At 36.0% G+C, this 10374-nt stretch overlaps 1 pseudogene; it reads right to left on the bottom strand.

The window, feature by feature from the left end:
• Positions 1–301: 301 nt before the first annotated feature.
• On the bottom strand, positions 302–9321 carry LOC122728839 (annotated as a pseudogene).
• Between the last annotated feature and the right edge of the window lie 1053 nt (positions 9322–10374).

Raw genomic sequence — 10374 nt, 5'->3', positions numbered from 1 at the left:
TGTGAAACACCGCAAAGTCAATGTCTATCCCTCCAATCTTGGGAAGCCATTGTAGTCCCCATTTACAGAGAAAGAAATGGAGGCCCAGAGATGTCGGGTGACTAACTAAAGATCACATGACACTGATCAATGTCAGAGAAAAGCACCCAATGCTCTCAAGTAGACTTTGCACACACTGGGGCCCCCTTGGGTGCCCTAGGTCAGTTTCATAGATGTAAAAGAGGCTCAGGAGATGCTCTTCCCCAGAGGTCCTGGAGAACACCTGGAAGAGCAGGCCCAGCCCACCAGGGAAGGGCTAGGCTCAGTTATTCCTCTGGATAACAGTCTAGCCGTCATCAGCAGCTTCATGCTCAACTAAGCCCAGGCTAGTGGCAGCTGATGGTCCAGCCTGGTAACCATAGGGTGGGGCAGGGACCTCCATGCTGTCAGTAACCTCCATTTTCTCGGCTTCCCCATCGATTCTTTCCTCCTGCTCTGAGTCGCTGCCGTTGGTCTGGTCTACTGCTCAGACTTCCGTGGCATTGACCTCCATCTGCTTCTTGCCCATCTTAGTGATGAACTCTCTCAGCAAGGGTTCCTCACCACTCTGGCAGTATGTGAACATTGTCTAGAACTGCTGGCTTACCTGGGGCAGGCTTCCGTCTTCTATCAGGGTATCAAATTCGATGCTCATGATGTCAGCCAGGAAGTCCTCCATCTAATCCTGCTCCAAGTCAGCATTCTGGACGAAATAGTCCTCGACCACACCCCCTAGCCACAGGGCCTTCTGTCAGCTGTGGGCTCCCCCAAAGCCGTTTTCCCTGGTGATCTGCAGCACCGGCCAGTCCTCCAGCACCGCCCCAATGGTGCCAAACAGGGTCTATGCCTGCTCTGAGGATGCCACCATCTCTGACTCGCTGCCACCAGTCGCTAGAATTCACTTTTGAATCCATCTGGTCCTGGGAATTTTTCAACTCATTCAACTCCTTCAAAAATTTAGATTCTATACCATTTGGTGCATATATATTAAACATGGATATATCTTTATTGTCCATGGTATCTTTCAGCAAAATATAGTTTCCTTCACTTTCTCTTTTAACTAGATATATTTTGCTTTTACTTTGTCTGAAATCATAATTGCTACCCCTGATTTCTTTGCTTCAGCTGAAGCATAATCAACTTTATTCCAACTCTTTACATTTACCTCATGCTTCAAATCTGTTTACATTTATTGTTCTGATGACTATTTCTCTCAGTTCTATTTTTCACCTATCTTTCCTACTCTGACCCCCCACCCTCTCCTTTCCTAGAATTGTTTTACTTATGATCACTACCTTAACCAATATCCCCTCCCTTGTATCAGTCCCGTCTACATCTTCTATTATTACCATCAGTTTTTGAAATTCCTTATAGAGTAAGATAGATTTCTATATCAAACTGAGTGTACTTGTTGGTCCCTCTTTTAGCCAACTTTAATGAGAATAAAATTTAATCTTTGCCCATGTCCACTTTCTTCCCCTCATTATGATATATATGTGTATATATATATATATATATATATATATATATATATATATATATGTATGTATATGTATATGTATATGTATATGTATATGTATGTGTATATATGTGTACATATGTGTATGTATGTATGTAGACACACATACATATTTTATTTTTTATTTTTATGTCTCTTTGTGTATGAGTGTGTGTTCTCCCCTCCTACTTCTTCCATGCAAATTCTTTTTAGCCCTTTATGTTTTCTGTTGTGGTGTATCATTAATGACAACTTTGATCATACCCTGTCTACATATACTCTTTCTAATGATGCTTATTTTACAATTTTTAGACTTACAAATATTATCATACCTTAAATATTATTTTATGACCACAATCTCTTTATATATACTCCCAATTGTACTAATTACTTTTACAATACAGTTACTGAAACTTAGAAAAACTGTAAGAAATTTAATAAGGTTATGCTGTTTTCAGTTCTAAATGATAAGGTAATTTATATTTTTGTAAATATTTACTATCCATTTCACCTAGATTATCAGTTTTATTGACATATAATTGAAGAAAATAACCACTACTAATTAATTCATTTTTATCTTAATTTCTAATGTATCCACCCCTTTTCTTTTTGATACTGGTAATTTGTTTTTTCTTTTTAATCAAATTAACAAATGGTTTATCCATTTTATCATCTTTTTTCATAAATTGATCTCAATTTTATTTCTTAGATCTATTTTTAACTTTCAATTTTATTAATCTCTTTTTTGATATTTTGAATATTTTTTGTTATTTGGGGATTTTTAAAATGCCCTTTTTCTAGTTTTCTTAATTGCATGTCAAAATCATTCATATGCTCTTTCTCTCTTATAATAATGTATGTGTTAAATAAATTCTTCTGTAAGTATTGCTTTGGCTGTGTCCCATAAATTTTGAAATGTTTTCTCCTTGTTCTTTCATCCTATTTAATGTAATTGTTTGTTATTTATATAATTTTTCTCTTATTTCTTAGCATTAGATTATTATTCTCTATTTTAATATGCTTCAAAGACTTGTTACTGAATGTAGTTGTTATTGCATTATGAGTCTCAAAGTGTGAATTTAATATTTTCACTTCTCTACATTTATTTGTAAAAATTTTAATGACCAATGCATGTTCAATTTTTGTGAAAGTGTCTTATGAAGCTGAAAAATTTACTTTTTTCTATTCGCATGCAATTTTTCCAGAGGTATGTCATATCTAACTTTTCTGAAATTCTATTCATTTCCTTAAGTTCTTTCTTTTTATGTTTAGACTTATATAATTCTGGGAGAGGAAAGTTAATGGTCCCCTCCCCCAGTATTATTTTACTGTCTAGTTCCTCCTTAAACTCATTAAATTTTTCCTTTAAAAACTTGAGTGTTCATCTGTTTGCTGCATATATATTTTCATTTGAATTTATTTCATTGTCTATGGTACCTTTTTAGCAGAATGCAATTCTCCTGATTATCTCTTCTACCTACATCTAGTTTTGCTTCTGTTTCTCTGAAATTATTATCACTACCCTTGTTTTTTTTCCTACTTTTATTGAAGCATAATAGAATCTGCCCCAACCCCTTATTTTGAGTCTGTGTGTGTTTTTATGTTTAAGTTTCTTTATTGTAAACAAATTATTGTTGGATTCAAGTTTCTAATCCATTGTAGTATTCACTTCCACTTGTTTTATGAATGAGTTTATCCCATTCACAAATTTAGTTATGATTACTAACAATGCGTTTCCCTTCATCCTATTTTCTTATGTTTTTCCTCTCCCTTTGGTTCCCCATTAAAAGTTGTTTTGCTTCTGACCACTACCTGCTTTAATCTACTTTCCCTTTTATCACCAATGCCTTTTCTCTTATCCCTTTTCCCTCCTCTGTCTCTGCTGGTTAAGAGATTTCTATTCCCAAATGTGGGTGTGTGTGTGTTGGGTATAGAAATAATTTTCCCAGGGGCAGCTAGGTGGTGCAATGGATAAGGCACTAGCCTTGGATTCAGGAGGGCCTGAGTTCAAACCCAGCCTCAGACACTTACTAGCTGTGTGACCCTGGGCAAGTCACTTAAACCCCATTGCCCTGCAAAAAAAAAAAAAAAAAGAATCATTTGGGGCAGCTAGGTGGCACAGTGGATAGAGCACCAGCCCTGGAGTCAGGAGTACCTGAGTTCAAATCCAGCCTCAGACACTTGATACTTACTAGCTGTGTGACCCTGGGCAAGTCACTTAAACCCCATTGCCCTGCAAAAAAAAAAAAAAAAAGAATCATTTGGGGCAGCTAGGTGGCACAGTGGATAGAGCACCAGCCCTGGAGTCAGGAGTACCTGAGTTCAAATCCAGCCTCAGACACTTGATACTTACTAGCTGTGTGATCCTGGGCAAGTCACTTAACCCCAATTGCCTCACCAAAAAAAAATAAATAAATAATTTCCCCCAATTCATCCTTTCCCTTCCCCCTCCTCTCAGTGCATCCATCTTTTTAAACCCTCCATTTTTAATATCTTAAAACAATCAATTCACCCCCGGTCTATGTAGATTCCATCCAACTGCCCTAATAATGATAACGTTCTTAGGAGTTACATGTATAATCCTCCCATACAGGAATGTAAATAGTTTAACCTAATTAATTTTTTATGGTTTCTCTTTCATATTTACCTTTTTATGTTTCTTTTGAATCTTGCATTTGAATGACAAGTTTTCTATTAAATTCTGATCTTTTCATCAGAAATATTTGAAAGGCCTTAATTTCATCAAACATACTTCTTTATATATCCTAAGACAATACCACAGTGCCTGGCACATAGTAGACACTTCATAAATGTTGATTAATTGATAGATGTTAGTGAATTTGTTTGCTCCTTTAAACCCTGACTGCTCTCCCACTGTTGCAAACTAGATCCTACCAATATACATACTTACCTGTTGTCTCCAATAGTTTTTTTTTCTTTTACCCCTGCAAGTTTTCTATGTTTGTAAAATTGATAATTGTCATTACTTGGTGGTTCAAACAGACTCACAATATACTGCTGTGGACTATCCTCTATCCTGTTCTTCCCAGTTCTAGATATCAAAGCAATGACTCAAACTAAAAGTCACTTAAGACCATGGAAATCTCCCACTTCTTGCCTTTGGTCTTCTGTCTTTTTGACAAGATTTTTTTTTCTTATAAATAGATTTTCCCCAATTGCATAGATAGTCTTCAACATTCATTTTTATAAGATTTTGAGTTCCAAATGTTTTCACTCTCCCTTCATCCCATCCCCTCCCGCCAGACGATGGCAAGCAATCTGATGTAGATTATACATATGCAATCATGTAAACATATTTCCACATTTGTCATGTTGTCAAAGAAGAAACAAAACCAAAGGGAAAAGCCACAGAACAAAATAAAACAAAAAACAGAAAATAAAAAAGTAAAGATAGTATGTATGATTTGAGCTGCATTCAGAGTCCATAGTTCTTTCTCTGGATGTGGACAGAATTTTCCATTCAACCAGAATTAGAAAGTATAAGTGTGTGAATAATATTAATAGCCATATGTGATCCTTTATTTTTCCACAAAATTTTCTAATTTCCATATACTTTGATGCTCTACATTGTATTATATTTATTTATTTACGTGCTTTATTCCCTTTTATATTTTAGGCTTCTTGCAGTCAGGGGTTTATATTTCACTCATCTTAATTCGTTGATTCATTTATTTATTTACCCATTTATTTATTCATTTACTCATTTATACATTTGTTCAATTAATTGTTTGCTAATTTAGTGTTTCCCCCACCTTACATGTAAAAACACATTATAACATCAATTTTTAAAACTTTGTATTCCAAATTCTCTTCCTTCCTCCTTATCCCCCATTTAAGAACTCAAGCAGTTCAAGTTATACATGTACAATCATGTAAAACATAGCAGACAAAAAAAAAACATTTTAGAAAAAGGAATTAACAACAACAACAAAATATGCTTCTGTCTGTATTCAGATACCGTAAGTTCTTTCTCTGTAGATGGATCGCATTTTTTCATAATTCCTTCATAATTCTCTTGGATTATTGCATTGCTGAAAATAACTAAGTCATTCACAGCAGATCATCTTACAATATTGCTATTATTTTGTATACAGTACATCTTACTTTATATCAGCTCATGTAAATCTTTCCAGGTTTTTCTGATACTATCCTACTCATCTTTGTTTGTTTATAGCAAATTACATTTATATAGTGCTTTAAAGGAGCTTTCCTTACAAAACACTCATGAGGTTGATTATTTCAACCACAATAATAGCTAACATCTATATAGTACTTATACCTGACAAAGAATTTTCTTCACTATAGCCTAGCAAAATAAGTACCATAACCACTGCTTCTGCTTCAATGTTTTGTCCCATTTACTATTACTAAATGTGTTTTCCTCCATCCTATTTTCTCCCCATGATATTTGCTCTATTTTCTATTGTCTTTTGCCTTATTCCTCCTCAAAAGTGTTCTGCTTCTGACTACTCTGTCCTCCAATCTGTTCTCCCTTCTTTCACCCATCCCCCCTTATTTTCTTACCCTTCTACTATCCTTAAGGGTAAGATATATTACTATACTCAATTGAGTGTGTATGTTATTCCCTCTTTGAGCCAGTTCTGATGACAGTAAGGCTCACTCACTCTCTCTAACCTCCCTCATCTACCCCTCCACTCCATAAACTTTTCAGTGTGAGATAGTTTACCCCATTCCACCTCACCCTTTCCCTTTTTCCCAGTGCATTTCTCTCATCCCTTAATTTTACTTTTTAAAGATATCATCTCTTCATATTCAACTCACACATGTGCCCTTTGTCTAAATATACTCCATTCAGCTGCCCTAATAATGAAAAAATTCTTATGAGTTGCAAGTACCATCTTCCCATGTAGGAGTGTAAACAGTTGAACCTTTTAATGTCCCTTATGATTTCTTTTTTGGTTTACATTTTTATGTTTCTCTATTGTCTTGTATTTGAAAGTTAAATTTTCTATTCAGCTCAGATTTTTCATCACCAATGCCTGAAAGTCCTCTTTTTCACTGAAGTTCCATTTTTCCCCCTGGAAGATTATACTCAGTTTTGCTGGGTAGGTGATTTTTTATTTTAATCCCAATTCCTTTGCCCTCTGGAATATCATATTCCAAATCATCTGATCCTTTAATTTAGAAGCTGCTATACTTTTTGTTATCCTGACTGTGGCTCCAGAGTACTTGAATCATTTCTTTCTGACTGCTTGCAATATTTTCTCCTTGACCTGGAAGCTATGGAATTTGTCTATAATAGTCCTGGAAGTTTTCCTTTTGGGAACTCTTTCATGAAGTGATCAGTGGATTCTTCTAATTGCTATTTTACCTTCTGCTTCTAGAATATCATGGCAATTTTCCCTGCCAATCTCTTGGAAGATGATGTCTAAGCTCCTTGATTGATTGATAGATAGATAGATAGATAGATAGATAGATAGATAGATAGATAGATAGATTTGATCATGACTTCCAAGTAGGCCAATAATTTTCAAATTATCTCTCCTGGATGCATTTTCCAGGTCAGCTGTTTTTTCAAGGACTTATTTTACATTTCCCTCTATTTTTCTATTCATTTGGATTTGCTTTATTGTGTCCTGATTTCTCATGAAGTCATTAGTTTCCATTTGTTCAATCCTAATTCTTTTGTTTTTTTGTAGGGCAATGAGGGTTAAGTGACTTGCCCAGAGTCACACAGCTAGTAAGTGTCAATTGTCTGAGACTGGATTTGAACTCAGGTCTGTGTCACCTAGCTGCCCCAATCCTAATTCTTAAGCAATTATTTTCTTCAGAGAGCTTTTCCATTTGGCTTTTCAAGCTATTGACATTTTTTTTTCATGACTTCCTGATCACTCTCATTTCTCTTTCCATTTTTTTCCTCTACCTCTCTAACTTTTCCCTCTACCTGTCTTTCTTTATCTTCAAAGTCTTTTTGAGTGCTTGTATGGCCTGAGACCAATTCATATTTTCATTGGAAGCTTTGTATGTGGAAGCTTTGACTTTGTTATCTTCTTTTGAAGGTGTATTTTGATCTTCCTTGTCACTACAGAAACTTTATGTGGTCCACATCTTTTTCTGTCTGTTCATTTTGATAGTCTATTTTTTTTTAATTTTTAACTCATTCTTAATGTGGAGCACTGCTTCCAGGATGCACTGTCCTAAGCTTTAGAGGGTCCTAGGTGTTATGATTTAAGGAGAGACATACTCTGCACTCCCCTGAGCTGTGCTCTGGTTTGTAAATAGCCTCAGGCCTACTTGTCCTGTAACATGGAAATAAACATCTGTTTTGAGGTGGTTGCAACCTCTGGGTGAGCCTGTGTCCTTCCTCCACCTGGGCCTGCCACTCTAGACTACTTCCTGGTTCCCAGTATGGGCAAAACTACCTAGTTCCACCTCAGGACCAGCAGAGACCCCTGTAATTTCCCCTGGCCAACCACTTAGCTGAAATGAGTTACAGAAGAAGCCACCACTGCAACCAATTCAGAGGCTCTGGGGGTCTCTTTCTCTGGTGTGGGATGGGGCTAAATCTGCATGTGTGGCAGCAAGGTTGTGCTTTGCTCTCACCCATGTACAACAGACCTTTCCTGCTGACCTTCTAAGTCATCTTTGGCTGGAAAATGATCTCACGCTGTACTTTTGTGGGTAGAGCTCAGGGCTTAGAGTCACAGAGAACTGAGTTCAAATCTGAAAGTGTCTGAGGCCACATTTGAACTCAGGTCCATCTGAATCCACAGCTGGTGCTTTATACACTGTGCTACCTAGCTTCCCCCTACTAGCCAATCTTTAAAAAAATGTCAAGCTTTTAAGGGTCTACCTACTTTATGACTAGTAAACACTTTAAAATGTCTGTTGAGTGGAGAAGAATTATATTTTACTCCATAATACATAGCACAATGTTGCACATCTACTCAGAAAATAGTAGTGAAATTTTAGGGATTGTAGTGACATTATCCCTTTCTGTGATACGATAAGGCTGAAGTTCTAATTTAACTGGTATAAGGAACTCCCCATGAGAAATTCCTTCTACTGATATGGGTAGATACCTTATCTAAAATTCGGAGTTTTAGACTTAGAGATGTGCTTAGAGCACTGAGAGATTAAGTGCCTTGACAAAAAGTTGTTCTTGGACTCAAGCTTTCCTTTATCCAAGATTAGATTTCTACCGCCATGTGGAAAGCCAATGGAACAAAAAGATTGGAAACTGTTTAAATAACCAGAAATACTCAAAATATTTACCTATAGTTTCTTTTTTTTCATTAAAACTGCCAGCCTCAATAGAATAAATAGATTGGGAATACAAAGGGGAGACCTTAGAATTACACTTCCTTGAGGCTCATGCTCAGTCATTGGTTCTCCATCTCTGAAATCACAGGCTTACCTGCCAGTGCTCTACCTAAAGCAATATGTTTGGTTGCTGAAACCCCATAAGATTTCTTGGGGTTTATGTGCTAGATTTTGACTAAGGACCACTCCTTAAACCCAAATAACTCTGGTTCTCATAGATTGGCCAACAATAGGTCCCAGACCTGGCCTCATTTGGCCATTGTCTGGCCTCTGGATGGCTCAGAGTGGGCCTAAAGAGCAAATGTTACTATTTTGGTTACAAACTGCAAGAGAATCCTCATCCCCATTTATTTGTTTGTTTTTTAATTTCTTTTTGACTAGGTAAAATAGGCCTCTCTTTGCCTCATTTCTTACCTAGAGGATGTTTCCTCAGGCAAGCTGAGACCTGTGAAAAGACTTAGCTTTAAAAAGCCAACTTCTCCAACTACATCCTGTACCATTGCTAGTCTTCCTGATACATATATACATACATATGTGCATATGTATGTGTATATATATGTGGTTATATACATGCATATACATACATACATGCAGATTTGTATATATGCATATGCCTGCATGCAGATGTGTACATATCCAGATAGTTAACAATTCTATTAATACAGATATTAATACATATACAATACATACATACATACATATCCAGAAGGATCTGGATCCAGTGGCAAGATAGATAGATAGCTAGACAGACAGATAGATGATAGATAGATAGATAGATAGATAGATAGATAGATAGATAGATAGATAGATAGATAGATCGATCGATCGATCTTGCCACTGGATGCAGATGGCTCTGGAGGAGTGAGATCCATGACTATGTACATCCCTTCTTCACTTAAATTCAATTCCCTGCAAGTCATTACCACCCCTGATGTTATAGTCCTCTCTGCGAAAGAAGGACAAACAACATTGAGTCATTGAGTACACAGGTAGATTTTACTCCTAATATTTCACTTTTGCAAGTTCAAAATCATATTCTCACTAACTGACTTAACTAGCCACATGACTAGAAAAACAACAAAAGGAAGAGCATTTTCTCTATTCTTAATTTTCTTATGCACTAGGAGATTTCCTTTGGAAAGCTAAATTATTTGTTTCCAGACAGAAGTGTGATACCTGACAGAATTATTTCAGCATGAAAATTATGCATGGATAAAAACCAACAACAATAATACTGGAGTTTTGGTGTATATGTTTTTAGCATGAAAAACTAATTTTCCATGTTTCAGAATTTGTAAACACACCAAACTTCTTATTTCAAAGATTCTTTCTGCAAAGTTTTAATCCTAAGCATAGCATGGTAAAATTGTGATCCAACTGTTTACACTTCACATATATTTCACTCATCAAATTGGGTGTTGTTAATAGCACAAGAGACTTCCAGTAAGACTGACAAGACTTTCTAATAATAAACTATCTCTACATATAATTAGAAAATAATATTTTTAATGAAAAAAATAAGTATTAGAGGTTGGAGTCCAATCTACACTGAC

The sequence above is a fragment of the Dromiciops gliroides genome, chromosome 5 (genome assembly GCF_019393635.1).
Source record: "Dromiciops gliroides isolate mDroGli1 chromosome 5, mDroGli1.pri, whole genome shotgun sequence".
In the NCBI taxonomy this organism is placed as follows: Eukaryota; Metazoa; Chordata; class Mammalia; order Microbiotheria; family Microbiotheriidae; genus Dromiciops; species Dromiciops gliroides.
This window is presented reverse-complemented; position numbering and strand designations above follow the sequence as displayed.